Here is a 15,738-nt window from a genome sequence, read left to right as displayed (position 1 = left end):
GAGAAAATGAATGGCAAATTAATACCTAATTTAAATGACAAAACTAAATATATTTTACATTATAAAGCATTACAAAAATATGAGGAATTGGGTTTGGTTGCTACAAAATACCATAGAATTTTAAAATTTAGACAGTCCAAATGGCTTGCACCCTATATTAATTTTAATATTGAAAAACGCAAATGTGCTAAAAATGATTTTGAAAAAGACTTTTACAAATTGTTAAATAATAGTCTCTTTGGTCGAACAATTATGAATCAACGCAAGTTTCGTGACATATATCTCAAGGATGAGTCACTATTAACTAAATATGTTACTAATCCAAGGTTTGACTGTAGCAAAAAGTTCGATAACAATTTACATGCTATACATTTAAATAAATTAGTTGTAAAGTTTAATAAGCCGATATATTTAGGAATGACAATTTTGGATATTAGTAAAGTAATAATGTATGATTTTCACTATAATTATATGTCAAAATTTAAGAACAAAAGATTTCTTATGACAGATACAGATTCTTTAATGTATTCTATAGTTACAGAGGACTTTTACAAGGAAATAGAATGTGACTTGCACTATTTTGATACCTCTGGATATAGTAAAGACCATTTCTTATACTCTGATAAAAATAAAAAAGTCACTGGCAAGTTTAAAGACGAATTAGATGGTCATATTATGTATGAATATTGTGGTTTAAGACCAAAGTTATATTCTTATATTCCTCTAAAATGGTTAAATGAAGAAGACAAGCAAGCTTTAGAGGTGAAGAAAGCTAAAGGAGCTGATGGTGCCACAGTTAAACATCTCCTCAGACATCAACATTATTTGAACTGCCTTGCAACTGGGCAAGATTATTATGAGAATGTGACAAGAATTAAATCTACAAATCATCATCTTCAAACCTTAACTATGAATAAGAAAGTACTATCGTTTGACGATGACAAGAGGTTTATTCTGGAAGATGGCATCAATACTCTTGCGCTTGGTCATTATAAAATTGATCAAACATAAATCTATATTTGCCATTATTCTTTGACCTTTCTTTGTCTATTACAAAAAAGCCATATTTAGTTTTATCCCAACATTGATGACAGAGATTTCTAAATTGGTTAAATGAAAAGTCATTACCAACATGATTGTTATATACATGTTTTAAATTTAAATCATCTTGTTTAAATAATATTAGGAAATTTACATTATCACGTAAATGTTTATGTACTTTGCTGTAAGATTGACACAAGTAAAAACAGTTAATATTTTTATGTCGACCCATTGAAAAAAATTGTGTAATATTTTGACTATTTATGTCATCAAATACAACAACTGACTGTGATTTTACATCATTTGGTGTGATTTCACAGTCAGTAAACGTGTGTAATTTCACTTCGTCACACAAACTAAATATTTCAATTATTTTTTTATATTTTTCTTGTTCTAAAGATTTAGATATTAAATATAAGTTTGTAAATTTTAATCCTTCCTTTTTCACAATTAAATTGTAAATTACAACCGTCTTCCCACTTCCACTTGGACCACAAATAACACATCGAATATTGGTAGGAAATAGACCCAACTTCTTTGGTATATTTTCCTTAGTATGTACTATTTTAAATTTATGTTTTTGTTGAATAAAAGACATTTTTTATATAATAAAAATGGTGAAAAATAATAAGAAAACATGTAAAAAGGGCAAAGGTTTATTCTTAAAGCCTTACAGGGGTCGAGGGTTATTGAATACTCTTATAAATAATCTTCCATTTCCACTTCACATACCATCATATCGGTACTGTGGACCTGGAACGAATATACGTCAAAATTTAGCCAAAAATGTACCTCCAAAAAAAAAGCTAGACTCTTATTGTAAAGAGCATGACATATTCTACATGAATAATCCCGATACCGCTGCTCGGAACAAAGCAGACATGAGATTAGCAGACTTAGCTTGGACTAGAGTAACGGCAAATGACGCAAATCTTGCTGAAAGAGCTGCAGCTTATGCGGTGACAAATTTGATGAAGGCAAAAGCAAAAATGGGAATGGGATTAAAATTTAATAAAAAAGATGGACAACTACCAGCTGTTAGAGGCCGCAAAAGACGTGCCTCACTTCCGGGGGGTGTACCTAAAAAACGAGCTAAAAAATCTAACACCAAAAGTAAAAGAGTGCGGAATAGTTAATTTAGACAGTTCATCTGGCACACATTGGACAGCATATCGTAAAAATAAAGATATTGTAATTTATTTTGACCCATTTGGAATCCAACCTCCAAAAGAAGTAATTAAATATTTTGAGGGACATAAAATATTCTATACAACCGATCAAATACAAGATTTAAATAGTTCTATTTGTGGAATTTTATGTTTATCATTCATAAAAAATTTTTGTTTATAAAAATGGATTCATTTACTATAACATTTTCGGGTACAGAGCCAGAGCTAAAGTCAGTGTTCTTTCCTCCCATAGAATTAAATGATGATTATGTAATTGGATTAGTAGATTTTCAAAGTTATAATTCTATATTTAATGTAAAAAAAACCACTTAATACTTTAACATATTACAAAGTAGAGAAAAAAACATTACCAAAGAAGGAGATCTTAGTTGATGATTTAAACCAGTTATTAGATGGTAAACTTAAAGTTATAATACATAAGAATGGAGAAGCATTAATTAATACTAAAGTCAAACTTTTATTCAAAGGGCTTATTCCAAAATTAAATCAACTTAAAGGCAACAAATTAACCATTGAAGAAGGTGATGATGTTTTCTATTATGACCACAAAGCTCCAGTTACAATAGAAATTTCTGAAGGAACATATGAGGTGGTTGAGCTTGCAAAGGAAATTCAAAAGCAAATCCCAGACTTTTTCCTTACAGCTAATAATAAAACTATGAAAGCGACATTACTTTCTAGCCACGTGTTTGATTTTACAAAACCATGTTTAGGGTCTGTTTTATTGGGATTTAAAGGTGTTTCTACTCCTGGTGTTCAGTTTGAATCTACAAATAAAATAAACATTAATAATGTAAATGTGATTAGAGTAAAATGTAATATTGCAAACGGGTCCTATTTAAACGGAAACAAATCACACACCATACATAGCTTTTATCCAGAAGCTCCTCCTGGCTACAAAATTATTGAAGTTCCAAGAAATATTATATATTTTCCTGTAAATAAGAGAAGTTTAGATGTTGTCAGTATTACATTTGCCGATCAGCATGACAAGGCAATTGACTTTAATGGAGAAGAAACTACAATTACTTGTCATATAAAAAAGATATGAGAATTTATAAGAATTTATCTATAAGTGTACAAAATGCTAGGTTCCTACGATCAATAGGACTAAAGTTAAAATTTTCTATTAATAAAAATGGAAGATTTTCTAGACGTTACAGGGAAATCCCAATTCGACGATAGTGTGGTTAAAATTACAAATCACTCCTATGTTCCCCACAACACTTTGGCAATAAATAATTCCGATGAAATTCGAATATGTATTAATAATCAAGATTTGCTAACTCTCCCGTGTAGGAGTTATCTGTATATTAAGGGAGAAATTGAAAATCATGATAAAGGTCATTTTATAAATAATGCATTTGCATTCTTATTTGATGAAATTAGATATGAAGTCGCAGGTAAAGAAATAGACATTGTAAGAAACCCAGGAATTTCTAGTCTTATGAAAATATTGAGCTCTTACAATAAAACTACTAAATTGTCAAATGTGGCATTTGATTCTGACACGAATTTAAAAGAGTTCCATAAAAGTGGCAAGTTTAGTACTTGTTTGCCATTAGAACTGTTAATGGGTGTATTTGAGGATTTTAATAAGGTATTAGTAAATGTCAAACAAGAATTGGTGTTAAAAAGATCCAAAAATGATTTGAATTGTATATTAACAACCACTAGTGCTCCAGCCAGTGGTACTGCTGATATGATTCCTAAAATTACACTTAACTCAATTCAATGGGTGATGCCACATGTAATACCATCAGATGGGGAGAAGTTACAATTACAAAAGATGTTACTGCAAAATAAAAATTTGCAAATTGCATTTAGAAGCTTAGAGTTGCATGAACTTCCATCATATCCCAATACTACAAGACATACATGGTCAGTAAAGACATCTTCAAGTTTGGAGAAGCCTAGGTATATTATATTTGGTTTCCAAACAGCTAGGGATAATAGTGCACGAAAAAGAACTGATGAATTTGATCACTGTAAGTTAAAAAATCTCAAAGTATTTCTAAACTCTGAATATTATCCTTATAGTGATTTAAATCTCGACTTTGAAAATGGAGATGTCTCTAAAGCTTATGAGATGTTTATGAGGTTTAGAGAGACTTACTATAATACTATCCCAGATCCTATGATTAGTAGGGCTGAGTTTATGAAGAAATATCCACTAATTGTAATAGACTGTTCTAGACAGAACGAAACAGTGAAGGAAGGAATTGTTGATATTAAATTAGAGATTGAAACTGCAGAAAATGTGCCAGCAAATACATCTGCATATTGTTTGATAATACATGATAAAGTGTTTGAGTACAATCCTTTGTCAAATGAGATAAATAAAATGTAAATAAAAGATGAAAAACATTCAACAAGAATTGGTTGACTCTGCAAATCAAATACGAGAGAAATATAGAGCTTTAAAACGTGGCAAGTTTCTAGAGGCTGAAGAGAGGTTCCAAACATTCCAACCTTTAATAGAGCCATTACAAGAATTAAAAAAAATCGCCAAAACAGAGAGGCCTCGAATAGAGATTCTCCCAATGACTCCATCTAGAATACCAATAATACCAAGATTACAACCATTACAACAATCTACTCCACAGAAATTAGATTTTGGTCTTTTAGCATCAGACTATTTAGGAAATTACCTCAGTAAAAGTAGTATGACAGACACTACATATGGTATTAGACGAGAAGCAAATAAATTTTTTATTGGAAATAAGGAAGTTGATATTGCCAATGATGATGTTACAATTGCAAATAAAACCTACAAGGGGACAAAAGGTTTGTGGCAATTGTTAACTTTAAAAGAACCTGAGGATTATACTCCGGCTGATTTGCAAAATTATAAAGAAATTTTGGAAGCTACAAATGGACATTTAAAGAGTTACAAAGATGGTGCACCAATTTCAAGTAATAGACATACTAAATATCTTAATATAATTAAACCTCTTTTTAAATCTGTTGGTGAAGGTTTGAGACAAGTGACTGGTAAGAAAATAGACTATATTTATTGGGATGATCCTAATGAGCTTGTAGATAGGTTAAGACTTCTTTGGCTAAGTCGCCAAGCCGGTAACTCAGGAGTGGATAATGAAATAGATTCCATTATTGAGGAATTGAGAGAAAGTGGAATTATTTATTAAATAAAAATATGTTTATAGATAAATTTTATCGTTTATATAATCCATATAATAAGCCTGCAGAACCCAGGGCTAGTAGTGAACCTACTTTAAATTTACAAGACGATAGTTGGAATGGTTTAAACCGTAAACTTGGTAATGTTAAAGATGGGGAGTTTGTAGATGATGTATCAACTTTGGGACAGACATTAACTAGAAAAGGTGATGTCTTCTTACAAGGTAAAACTAAATATGAGTTTTTAGAATCCAAGAATAAAAATTGGAATGCTAAAAAACGGAAAATTACTAATGTGGAAAAGGGTGAAAGTTTAGATGATGTGCCCACTTTACAACAGACTTTAATACGAACAGCTGGTGGTACATTTGTACAAGACAATAATAATTATGAATTTTTAGAATCAGAGAATGGTATTTGGAATGCTAAGAAACGGAAAATTACTAATGTGGAAAAGGGTGAAAGTTTAGATGATGTGCCCACTTTACAACAGACTTTAATACGAAAAGAAGATGGTAAATTTGTACAAGACAATAATAATTATGAATTTTTAGAATCAGAGAATGGTGTTTGGAATGCGAAGAAACAGAAAATTAGTAATTTGATGGAAGGTACAGATAGTAAAGATGCTGTGAATGTTTCACAAGTTCCAAAAATGGAAGCAGGCTATTGGAGTTTTAATAGTAAAAGGTTAGTACGTGTTAAACCTGCCATTGATGACACTGACTGTGTTATAAAAGAACAGACTATAACTTTTGATAAAAAAGAAAAATGTTGGGATGCCAAAAAACAATTCATAAGAAATCTACCAGAGGGGGAACATTTGGATGATATTTGTCTAATGTCACAATCTATGCATTATGATGGATCAAAATTTGTATATGGAGAAAAAAAATTTAATTTGATGGAATATAATCCTGATTTATTAGTTGCTGACCCCACATCTTTGAGTGGATTTAAGTATATAGATAATAGACCATATATACCAGAAAACTATGTATTTAAAAGAATGGAAGATAATCTATTGATTGGGGCTAATGGTGATGTATTTAGAGTTACAGGAAAGGATGATGTTATAAAAAATGAATGAAATTGCATACGAACTTCATAAACCTGCAAGAAAGAATTTCATTAGAAGGTCTTTCAAAGTATTAGGTATAAATGAAACCGTACAAATAGATTTAATTGATATGCAAAACTATGCTAGAGAAAATTCTGGCAATAAATATATTTTAACTTTAATAGATACATTTTCTAAAAAAGCTTATGCTGCTCCACTAAAGAATAAGACAGGGTTAGTGGTTACAGAAGCCATTAAAACCATTCTACCAAAGGGGGTTAAAAACATTCAATCTGACAATGGAAAAGAATTTTTTAATCAATATTTTAGCAAACTAATGAAAAAATTAAATATTAATCACTATCACACATTTTCTACAACTAAGGCTGCAATTGTGGAGAGGTTTCAGAGAACTTTAAAGAATTGGTTATATAGGGAATTTAGTGCTCAGGGGAGTTATAAATGGTTGGATTTACTTCCAAAGTTAATTCGAAAATATAATAATAAAGTGCATAGATCTATAGGAATGAAGCCTAACCAAGTAAATGTTAAGAATAGTAAATATGTACATGAGAGGTTGACTTCTAAAGTAGAGCAAGTTAAAAAGCCAAGATATAAGGTAGGTGATAGCGTAAGGATTTCCAAGTATAAACATGTTTTTAGTAAAGGTTATACTCCAAATTGGACAGGAGAACTATTTACAATAGCAGAAGTTAAGAATACAAAGCCTGTGACTTATATCTTGAAAGATGAAAATGGCAATATAATCAGGGGAGGCTTCTATACAGAGGAGTTGTTAAAGACCAAGTATAAGGACATGTATTTGGTAGAGAAGATAATTAGGAAAAAAGGTGATTCGTTGTATGTCAAATGGCTTGGGTTCCCAAGTAGCCAGAACTCATGGATTTCCACTAAGGATGTCCAAGGGAGCACGTCATAAGCCGGGAGCATGCCCGAGTTCACGCACAAACCTCACATGATTTTGAAAATATACATGGGAATGGATGTGGATTTGAAATTTTAATAGAGTTTGAACATTTATATAGGCTTGTATTGGACGAGATCCAGGTCTTTTAAAAAAGTGGCCAAAAAATGAGCCATATTCCAGACGTGATTTTTAGTATTAACAAAAGTAGAAAATTTATATAGGGGTGTATAGGTCAAGAGCTGGGTCTTTAAAAAAAGTGGCCAAAAAAAGCTCTTCCATTTTTTTCTCATTTTTCCCCTATAAAAAGTGCCCTAAAAGTGCCTCTAAAACGCCGAAAGTGGGGTCATATTGTCCTATTATATCTACTAATGTTTATTCATTTTCTAGCAACCAAATAAATACGAGTGTATTGTCAAATCACTTAGATTTTACACACTATTAAAACCAAGTAGTAAAATTATGATATATACTCCATTGTTTATGGTTTGATAAAATAACGTAAATTTTAAATCGTATTTTCAATTAGAAAAGCCCTATGAGATGTTATATAGTAATAGTTCTTGTTATAATGCTTAAACCAAGGCATACTGTATTGGATGTTCCCAAATAATAGGCATACTTCTCCACTAACTCCTAGCCACAGAAATGTAAAACATTATAACTTAGTTCCCTCTTAACTATGCGAGACAACCGACATAATAACCAGTAACCAGTTAAGTTGTCTTTTGTTCGGACAAGAAATATAGTTCCAACTTAGTATTTTAATTGTTTAAAGTTCTCAGTGGAAAGCAAACTACTTAATTCCGAGGATAAAAATGAAAATAAAACTTGCAACTGTAAAACAGGAAAGTGATGTTGTAAAGCAATTGTAAAGCAATTTGATGAAGTAAAGCAAACGGATATAGCAAAGCAATCATAGAGCAAATGGATGTGGTAAAGCAATCATAGAGCAAGGGAATGTTGTAAAGCAACCATAGAGCAAGTGGATGTTGTAAAGCAATCATAGAGCAAGTGGATGTTGTAAAGCAATCATAGAGCAAGTGGATGTTGTAAAGCAATCATAGAGCAAGTGGATGTTGTAAAGCAATCATAGAGCAAGTGGATGTTGTAAAGCAATCATAGAGCAAGTGGATGTTGTAAAGCAATCATAGAGCAAGTGGATGCTGTAAAGCAATCATAGAGCAAGGGGTTGTTGTAAAGCAATCATAGAGCAAGTGGTTGTTGTGAAGCAATCATAGAGCAAGTGAATGCTGTAAAGCAATCATAGAGCAGATGGATGCTGTAAAGCAATTATAGAGCAAGTGGTTGTTGTAAAGCAATAGTGCAAGTGGTTGTTGTAAAGCAATCATAGAGCAAATGGATGTTGTAAAGCAATCATAGAGCAAATGGATGTTGTAAAGCAATTATAGAGCAAGTGGTTGTTGTAAAGCAAACGCTAAGTGCAAGGCGAGTGTAAAGCAAGTAGAGCAAGTGGATGTTGTAAAGAAATCATAGAGCAAGTGGTTGTTGTAAAGCAATCATAAAGAAACTGGTGGTTGTAAAGCAATCATAGAGCAAGCGGATGTAGTAAAGCCATCATATAGCAAGTGGATGTTGTAAAGCAATCATAGAGCAAGCGGATGTAGTAAAGCCATCATAGAGCAAGTGGTTGTTGTAAAGCAATCATAGAGCAAATGGATGTTGTAAAGCAATCATAGAGCAGATGGATGCTGTAAAGCAATCATAGAGCAAGTGGATGTTGTAAAGCAATCATAGGGCAATTGGATGTTGTAAAACAATCATAGAGCAAATGGTTGTTGTAAAGCAATCATTGAGAAAGTGGATGTTTAAAGCAACCATAGAGCAAGGGAATGCTGTAAAGCAATCATAGATAAAGTGGTTGTTGTAAAGAAATCATAGAGCAAGTGGTTGTTGTAAAGCAATCATAAGGCAAGTGAATGTTGTAAAGCAATCATAGATAAAGTGGTTGTTGTAAAGCAATCATAGATAAAGTGGCTGTTGTGAAGCATTCATAAAGAAACTGGTTGTTGTAAAGCAATCATAGAGCAAGTGGATGTTGTAAAGCAATCATAGAGCAAGTGGTTGTTGTAAAGCTTACATAGAGCAAGTGGATGTTGTAAAGCAATCATAGAGCAAGTGGATGTTGTAAAGTGCTAAGTGCAAGGCGAGTGTAAAGCAAGTAGAGCAAGAGCAGTAATTGTGGAACAGCTGGCTTTGTTATTGACAGACACTTCAAAGCCGAATCCAACGCGGCTCTCGGCGAAGCTCTCATATCCACTAGCTCTCCTTAATGAGGTGTTTTCCAATTGCCTCTTTCTCTCCAATATTCTCTATTTGTCTGCCTAATTCAAACCCAGAGTATTATTTTTTAGAATCTCATTCTCTCTTTGTTCTGTTTCTGTATGCTGTGAAAATAAAGCTGTTAATAACCAACCTGTTAATTTTACCAACCAAAGCTGTTTTAATGTTTTGTAAGACCAAGAAAAGTTTCACGAAGAAAAAAGTTTGCTTATTGTTTGACTTCAAACCATAAACCGTAATAATTATACATCTATTGTTAAAAAATAACTCTCGTTTCAAGGTATGTTAATATTATGAAAGATTTTAACAAATCAGGCTACTTGAAACGGGTGGGCATTAATTGCACCAACTGACCTGAGTCAGGTAGTCGGGTATTCCTGAATTGCGCCAACTACTCCAGGGAGCTACTTGTTACGTTTATTAACTGCACCAAGTAGCGGCTCTCTTTGACTGTATAATTGAGTGGGTTAGGTCAGGTTGAGTTGGGTTAGGTTATGGTTAGGATGACACTTGCAAGGACATCGTTCTGCCAGCAACTCACCCCTACCTGGGCTTGGCGCAATTAAGGAACTCTTTGGCACTTAATGTACGACCGTCGAAACCACGACATGTTGTTAAATAACAATTTTTTCAAACTGCAATCACCAATTAAAACCCATTTAGGGTAATTTACTTTATGTCACTGGGTAACCGAGTAATCAGAAGTAGGCTGAAGACCACCAGTTAGGTTTTGAAAAGTCAGTAGCTTATGGTTCGGAACTGGATCCGGCTAGGTCTAGATCCTTAAACGTCGTGTCCTGGATGAAGAATCAGCTGGGCAGTAACAAATCTGTAATCCAATTCGTTCAACACTAACCCTTATTCAACATTAATATTGTAAAAAATTAATAAATAACTTCTATAACGATTTATTGTTTACAATATCTTTCTTCGAACACAATTTTAAGCTCGACATTCACTAATGTTACCTTTTCCGTTATAATTATTATTTATATTGTATCTTTAACATCATTACGTCCCCCCCTCCCTTGATAATAGCATCACAACAATGGGGTCTCAAACAGTTGCACTAAACACTGACATATACACTCCAGTCACGACCCCCCCCCCCTTTTAACAGACTGCAGGTATCTTAGTCACGAGTCAGGTCACGCGCCCTCAGAGGGGGGGGAGGGGGGGCTCACCAGTAATTCTCTACAGTTTATCCCTCCACTTGAGAAATCAAGATGAAAGTTACACTTGATTTCCGAGTTCTAAGTAAAAAAAGATTGTAGTTAAAACCGTGCATTATTCCAGATGTTCTTTGAATATGTATTGGGTTAAAAATATTAGTGAATAGTTATTAACACGAATATTAGAACTGAAACTGTATGGGTCACAAACATAAATACATGACGTCACTAGCCCGATTGTCTATATGCTAATTGATGTTACAGCTGGTTTGTACGTTTTTTACAGTTTCTTTAAATATCAATGAAACATGTTTAGTTTGGGGCCAGTGACGTTGTTTGTGTTTAAGATCCATACCATTCCTGTTCTAATATTCTTTGTTAGTAATAAAGTTCATTTGTTACTTGAAAATGCGATTATAAACCTTTGATTTTGAGTATAATTAGATTTTAATCAATAATTTTGTTAGTATTTCTTTTAAATTCCACTCCCTGAAGTTAAATTTCACATTACAACGAACAGCATACTATTGGTAACATAACATATATATATTGACCACTGTATTGTTTTAAGCCAAATAATATAATGCCGAGAGTATTAAATTAAGATTATAAACATAAAATTAATCCAGGAAAAATTCACACCTGATATCTTAATTTTGCATTTATAATAGCTAATATCTTTATGACATCTACATAAATATTTCATCCAAACGGTGTGTTACAAATATTTAACTCTAAAACCAAACGCCATTCTACGTTAAGAATATATTTTACTAATGTCAGCATAGACAAATAAGTAGCTTTCTACCCATTTTAAACATATATGTAAAACTTTCATGTTTTTTTCTTAATGATGGTCAAGCCATTAGGTTTCTTTCTATCAATAGAAACTTATTAATTTAAATTAATGTCTTACTTAAAATGAATGTAACCATGTTTAACTAACTCGTTCCACAAGGGGTTTACAGTGTCTATGTAAGACGCCTAGTTTATTAAGACATTCTATAATCTCGTCACCTCATGGGACTAAACTGACGTTGTACATATTACGTTATATTGCAACTTCATTCCACATCATACGTTACAATGTTACACGTTTTTAATTGATCACGTTCATCCTGGATTATCCTGTCGCTTTCGATTTATGTATGTTGAAAATTTACCATTTGCGTGTGTTCAAGCGTATATTTTGGATCTTTAACATGTTTACATACACTTTTAACGTATTTTCCATGCTGATATTTTTAAATGTATTGAAGTAAACGCGTCTTGTTAATTTTATAGCTCTAAAACTAGCTTAAGAATGAAAATTAAGTAATTTAATTTGACCCTTGAAATTCACTGCTGATTATTACTGATTTCTTTTGTACACCCCTATTTTTAAACCAATCCAAATTAATAGGTAACTTATTAAAGTGTATTGCATCTTTTATGCCATTTTAATTATTAAAATACTCAAAACTAGGAGAAGAAATAGAATGTTGATAATATGGCCTGTATGATTGAATCCAACTCCTGGCCCTTGCCTATCTTGGACTTCCCCGATCTTTAGCCATCATCCAGTTCCAGATATTCAGAGGGTCAGGTGACAGGTTCCGTCACACAGAACTATTAATAACCATCTTTTAAGGCCAAAAGGGATTCTAATTAATTGATAATTTAAGCATATGTGTTTTGTGAATGAGTAGTAATAAATTGTTGCAAATGAATTTGTTACCTACTAATTAACGTCATACTGCATACTGTTAATATCAGTGAAAAAAAATTGAACTTAAAATCCTGCAAAACATGTTTATTAAAATGTGATAATTAATTATGAAAACAACAAAAGCATATTAATATGATTAATTTGTATTTGCCTTTCGCGTAATCAGTATTTTGTTTCTAAATACTGAATGCTAAATACTTTTGAGAGTTTCAAGCTTGATCTCCATCATCATCAAATATATGTACTGCTGTATAATACAATCATCCAAAGTAATAATCCACAATATCCATTTCCGTTCGGCAATCTGAGGGTAAAAATTACCGAAAATGCATTTTCATACATATACACTCCAAGGTCAAGCACGCCTTCTTACTCTATGCACCTGCCATTAATCATACGGGCGCGACACAGAGTAATCAGATGGTAGTTGCGCACGCGCTCGACGCGACACCTCGCGGCATGGCCCGGCACTACGCGTCGTCTGCAACCAGCCCAGTCCCGCTCACCATCTCTTCCAGTGCGGTCGGTGATCGGTGTTTCTTTCCCATCTGTTCGTCTTTTTTGTTCTTCCGCCTTTCGTCGTTAAGTGTAACCGAAGGACCGTGTATTCTTTACGTATCCCACAACGTGTAGCATAACACCTAGGTGATTGTCGATAGGATTGGATCGAGTTATTGGAGCTTTTGTTTTACTGTTCTTTGTCTGGAGTGAGAATAGGTTTTCTTTATTTTGTTTGTTTGGTAACAAACTGGTTCATTATTGGTTTTTATATTGTTAAGCAAAACATAAATGTTGAAGATGTTAAATAACACATACATCTAAAAATTCAGAAACATTGAGTCTAGCACAATAACATAGTTTTCTCAACAGATCTTTTATTGAGACCTATCTAACCTATTTTCAATTTGCATTAAATATGATATCTCTTTTGTTTACCAAACGTTACCTTGAAACTAAAAGCAGTAACCTCTTTGACATACAATAAGGAATAAGGCTACTTATTTTTCCTTTTTTAACATAAAGTTTTAAGTAAATATTTTTCAATAGAAGCCAGATTGAAGCAAAGGGTTTCATGCAAAAGGCGAGATAAAACGACCGCTTAAATGAATAAATATGAGGTTCCGCTTATTGCAAAATCAATACAGACCGTCAGCCTGACCTAACCTCACCATTGCGGTATCTTTAACCTACTCCCTTGTGTTTGAATAATCGTTAACTTCCTAACCCCTTTTTGACTTGCCTTAATTCCCATATTCGTCATTTAAACCACGTGCAACCCGGTGATAAATATAAATAACTATCTTAACCTCAAAAACAATAATTACTTTCAAATGCATATTTGTAAATCAATATTAATCCAGCTATAACTTATTGTTCAACTCAATTACCCATACAGAGCTAAATGTGTACGAATCTTTATGATTAATTATTCATGTGATCATCTAGTTTGAAGCATTATAGGCCTAATTGCAGACATGGGTGTTTGGAACTAGTATCAAGCTTTAATTCTTATGCTATAACGACACCATTTCCTCGGAGTAGAGTAGATAATATATGTTAAAACGGAGTGTAGGGGTCTCGGCCACTGGTCGTAAATTCGGGGCCATATTTATATAATCTAACCTAACCTAACCAAACCAAACTTCTATATGCGGATTAAGGCCTGAGGGAGCCGGTTCTCCGTTTCCCGTTAAAACGATCTGCAACTTACTAATCTATCGGTTGACCTACTGACCTCAATGTTCAAACTATCCCTTAACCAACCCAATGCTTACCATTAATCCTCTGTCTAATGTTCAAACTATCCTTACTGATCCCCTTGCCTAAACTAACATCCATTCAGACTGGCGTATTTCTTAATCATCGACCTATTAACCTAGTGATTTTTAACACTTGACCTACTAAAGTCAATAGTTAATCTACCCCTTACTTGCTGTAACAAATGTTTAAAATATATATTATTCCTTCACCCATACTTTTAAACTATTGCTGATCCTAATGGTTAAACTGTCATTAATAGGTCTTATTTTTCAAACTGTCATTGCTAACCTGAACGTCAATAACATCATTAATCTTTTGTCCCCGATGTTCGAAATATCATTGCTAATAACAATGTAAAACCTATCATTAATATTTGAAACCTAATGACCAACTATTTTTACTACTGTATTCACAATGCTAGGGTTACTAGCATTATTTTTTGACCCGACTGTTCAAATTATCTTTGCTAATCACAATGAATGTCATCATTAATATTTTTACCCTAATGCTAAAACTATCTTTAATTATTACAATGTATAAACTATCATTAATCTTTTTACCTTAATGTTTAAATTATCTTTGCTAATCACAATGAATACACTATCATTAATATTTTTACCCTAATGCTTAAACTATCTTTACTTATTACGATGTATAAACTATCATTAATCTTTTGACCTTAATGTTTAAATTATCTTTGCTAATGATAATGAATAAACTATCATTAATCTTTTGCCAGTTTTGCCCCTAATGTTCAAACTATCTTTACTTATTACGATGCTTGTGCCATCAGTAATCCTATGACCCGAATCCTCTAACTATTGTTTCTCATATCAATATTCAAATCATAATTAATTAAATATTGATAACTTATACGATCAGTTCTTAAAGTATCATCAATCATCAGACCAAATTGTTCAAATATAGTTTTTGGCTGCACTTTACTTTAGGTCCTACACTCATTTGAATGAAAATATCGATTTTTCGATTGTTTTATTCGATATATCGTTTGGTTAGTTAGGTTAGGTTAACCTTACCTAACTATCCAAACGATATTACTTATTGAATAGTCGATATATCGATCGATATTTTCATTCGAATGTGTGTAGGACCTAAAGTCAGGTGTAGCCTAGTTTTCTAACTGTAATGTTTTAACAGTTGTTCACTTTTAGGTACTTATCCTAGTGTGTGTCCCTGACATTCCTAATCAGTAAGCTAATTTTAATGTTTCAACTATTATCAACGCCCTGATCTGGATGATTCTGACCTTCTCTTTATTTTCTGATCGATCCCGATTTTCAAAACTCAACTTATACCTAATTTTCTACCTAATGTTAACTAGATTAACTAAGCCCAATGTGTTTGCTACCCTTCGTAAATGATATGTTTAAATCATCTCAGTATTTTCCTTCAATTTCAGACCACAAGTAAATTGT

General features: G+C 32.6%; 1 protein-coding gene across 2 annotated transcripts in view; it reads left to right on the top strand.

The window, feature by feature from the left end:
* Positions 1 to 13,055: 13,055 nt before the first annotated feature.
* Positions 13,056 to 15,738, top strand: part of LOC128992393 (voltage-gated potassium channel subunit beta-2-like) — an 83,287-nt gene continuing 80,604 nt past the window's right edge. For both annotated transcript variants that reach the window (XM_054415950.1, XM_054415949.1), the window contains exon 1: positions 13,056 to 13,186. The gene's annotated coding sequence lies outside the window, so the exon portion shown is untranslated. The remainder of the gene's footprint in view (positions 13,187 to 15,738) is intronic.

Source organism: Macrosteles quadrilineatus, unplaced genomic scaffold (genome assembly GCF_028750875.1).
Source record: "Macrosteles quadrilineatus isolate MER2022 unplaced genomic scaffold, UCM_ALF_1.0 Scaffold_4__1_contigs__length_99947679, whole genome shotgun sequence".
Classification (NCBI taxonomy): Eukaryota; Metazoa; Arthropoda; class Insecta; order Hemiptera; family Cicadellidae; genus Macrosteles; species Macrosteles quadrilineatus.
The sequence above is the reverse complement of the archived record's forward strand: the minus strand, read 5'-3'. Positions and strand labels throughout refer to the sequence as shown.